This window comes from Arachis ipaensis, chromosome B10 (assembly GCF_059453495.1).
Source record: "Arachis ipaensis isolate K30076 ecotype BB chromosome B10, ASM5945349v1, whole genome shotgun sequence".
Lineage (NCBI taxonomy): Eukaryota > Viridiplantae > Streptophyta > Magnoliopsida > Fabales > Fabaceae > Arachis > Arachis ipaensis.
The window spans coordinates 59,578,708-59,581,895 of record NC_142435.1 but is presented as its reverse complement, the minus strand read 5'-3'; the positions used below and the strand labels follow the sequence as shown (position 1 = coordinate 59,581,895).

Sequence of the window (3,188 nt, the reverse complement as noted above, 5' to 3'; positions counted from 1 at the left end):
ATGGCTTGTTGGATGAGAAGAGGGACATTGACCGGTTTCTTTGTAAGTATGCACCAAACCAACAAGGCTAGTTCCGCGGTGATAGATGACCCGTGGGTGGTTGGAAGCACATAATGAGATAAAATTTGGGTTCATGCCTGAGCCTCCACAGTGAGATAACGCACGTCAATGCCCTTGGGCCGGAGTCTCATTCTTCCTCGGATCCAAAATGCTTCCAGTTCGGCAATGACCCGTAGAATGGCATCCCAATCGAAACCATATTCACAATGCTGCTTCAAGACTTCTTGGTAAGCGTCTATCCCATCCGTCAATGGTGCGGTCTTAGGTACTCCTTGAATAGCTTCTTCCGAGATGGGGACTTGCTTCCGGCGTACAAAAACTGATGTGAGGGAAGGTGAGTGGTAGTTGAAGTAAAACTCCAGCACCCATGAGAGGTTGGTGATGCATGAGCATCTTTCCTATCTTTTCCTAGTTAATTTCCATTTAAATTATTGAGTAAATATAGAATTAACTATATTTTAGCCACTATGGATGCTACTTTGAGTCTTGTGCAATTTTATTTATTTTAGGTAGCATTCGGCTGGATTTGACGGAGTTTCTGTAGCACAAGAATTAAAGGAGATGACAGCGAGGAGCGACGCGTGCGCGTGACTGACGCGTACGCGTGATTTGAAGATTTTCATGGCGATGCGTGCGCGTACCTGACACGTACGTGTGACACGCAAAGAAGACCATTGACGCGTACGCGTGACTGACGCGTACGCATGACATGCGCCACGTGCAGAAAACGGAGAAAAATGCTAGGGCCGATTTCTGGGCTGTTTTGACCCAGTTTCCAGCCTAGAAAATATATATTAGAATCTACAGAATGGATGAAACAAGTGGTCCCCATCCATCAACTGAAGACTTGTGGATTATTTAATTAATTCTGATTTAAATTCAAATATGATTTTTAGGAAAAGATATTATTTTAATTTTAGAAATTAGATTTTAAATTTATTAGGATTAGAATAAAAGGAAGAAACTTTTCTTCCCTAAATATTCCATTCCAGACTACCAAAATACATTTTATCAGAATCCTAGTTTTCACTCTGAACCATGAGCAACTAATCCTCCATTGTTAATGTTAGGAGCTCTGTCTATTTGTATGGATTGATTTTATTACTTTTCCTATTTTGATTCATTTATGGATTTACAATTTAAGAATTGTTTTCGTTCTGTATCTTATGAATTTGGGTGGAACGGAAGTATGACCCTCTTTCTACTTGAGTTCTTATATAACTTGGAAAAGCTCTTTACTTGAACAACAGCTTGAAAACAACTTCTCCTAAACTTCTAATTATCTGGACTTAACGGGATACGTGATATATAATCTTTTTATTTTTGGGTAATTAGAGGTTTTGTGGCATAATAACTGGAATTAAACTTCACCCTCTAATTGGAATTAATTGACCAAGGAATTGGCAGTTGATGAGAATTAGAGGAGACTAGAAAGGTCTAAGGAATTAGGGTCTAGTCACATATAGTTTTCCATAAATTAAATCCTACATGATTAAAATAGTTAGTAAGAAAAGTTAATCCGAAAAAATAGATAACTCTGAACCCTTACTGCTTTCTCCATATTTTATTCCCAACTTATCTACTTTACTATTTTAATTTCTGAACTATTGTTTAATGCTTTTTGAACATTCAAACACTCTTTTCTGTTTGTCTAACTAAGCCAATCAATCAATCATTGTTGCTTGATCTATCAATCCTTGTGGAATCGACCCTCACTCACCTGAGGTATTACTTGGTACGACCCGGTACACTTGCCGGTTAGTTTGTGGTTAGAAATTCCGCACCAAGTTTTTGGCGCCGTTGCTGGGGATTGACTGTGATTAACAACTACTAGTTGTTTGATTGCTTAGATTAGGCATTTTAATTTTAATTTTATTTAAATTTTGTTTTATTATTTTCAAAAAAAAAATTAGTAAATAAATAGCACTAATATTTTTCCTTAATTTTTAAAATTAAGTTTGGTGTTACCTAGTTAAATTTATTTTAATTTTCCTATTTATTTTTCCTATTAATTTTCAAAATTTTCTTATTTAATTTCAGTTATTATTTTCAAATTTTTATTTATTTATTTAGTTTTTTTATTTTATTTCTTTACACAAGTTACCTCATTGGGAGTTCTCTGCACCCTGACGTAGAGAATCTCATCTGTTTTTGTCTGTTGTCTGTTTATGAGTAGAAACAGGGACAAGGAACCTCTGTTAGACTTTGAAAGGACTTGTAGGTGACGTTTACAATAAGCAAGACTTTACAAGGCTGCAGAGTCTACTATGGATCCTAATAATGCTGTTAATGCCAATGTGGCAAATCCGAATGGGGATGAGCAACAAAGGAGAGTGCTTGGCTCTTATTCTGCCCCTACTGCAGATCTTTATGGAAAGATCATTGTGGTGCCTCCTATAACTGCCACAATTGGTCATCCTGGTGCAACAAAACTGCTAGTATCATGGATTTCCTCATGAAGATCCAAATCAATTTATATCTGATTTTCTGCAGATTTGTGATACTGTGAAGACAAATGGAGTGAACCCTGAGGTGTACAAACTCATGCTCTTCCCGTTTTCTCTGAGGGATAAAGCAAAGCTATGGCTAGATTCCCAACCCAAGGAGAGTTAGGACACTTGGGACAAGGTTGTCCCTGAGTTTCTTACTAAATTTTTTCCACCAAAGAAGCTTACTAAGCTTAGGTTGGAGGTTCAAACTTTCAGGTAGAAGGATGGTGAAACTCTTTATGAAGCTTGGGAGAGATACAAGCTACTGACTAGCCAATGCCCTCCGGACATGTTCTCCAAATGGACCAAACTAGATATCCTTTATAAAGGCTTAGGTGAGATGTCCAAGATGAGCTTAGATACTTCTGTAGATGGTTCATTGCACAAGAAGAAGACACCAGACAAGACTATTGAGCTTATTGAATTGATGGCTAGCAACCGATATTTACACTCATCTAACAGGAATCCTGTGAACTCTGAGACTTCTCAGAAGAGAGGTGTGTTGGAAGTGGAAGCTGTTAATGCTCTTCTTGCTCAGAACAAGTTTATGTCTCTACAAATAAATCTACTTACTCAGCAGATGGGTGGCATGCAAGTCTCAGCTATCAACACTCAAAATCCACCTCAAGAGGTCTCTTA

General features: G+C 37.6%; 1 non-coding gene across 1 annotated transcript; it reads right to left on the bottom strand.

The window, feature by feature from the left end:
* Positions 1-2,736: 2,736 nt before the first annotated feature.
* On the bottom strand, positions 2,737-2,843 carry LOC148580215 (small nucleolar RNA R71). Its single transcript, XR_015897530.1, has one exon. It is a non-coding gene; the product is annotated as a small nucleolar RNA R71 (small nucleolar RNA).
* Between the last annotated feature and the right edge of the window lie 345 nt (positions 2,844-3,188).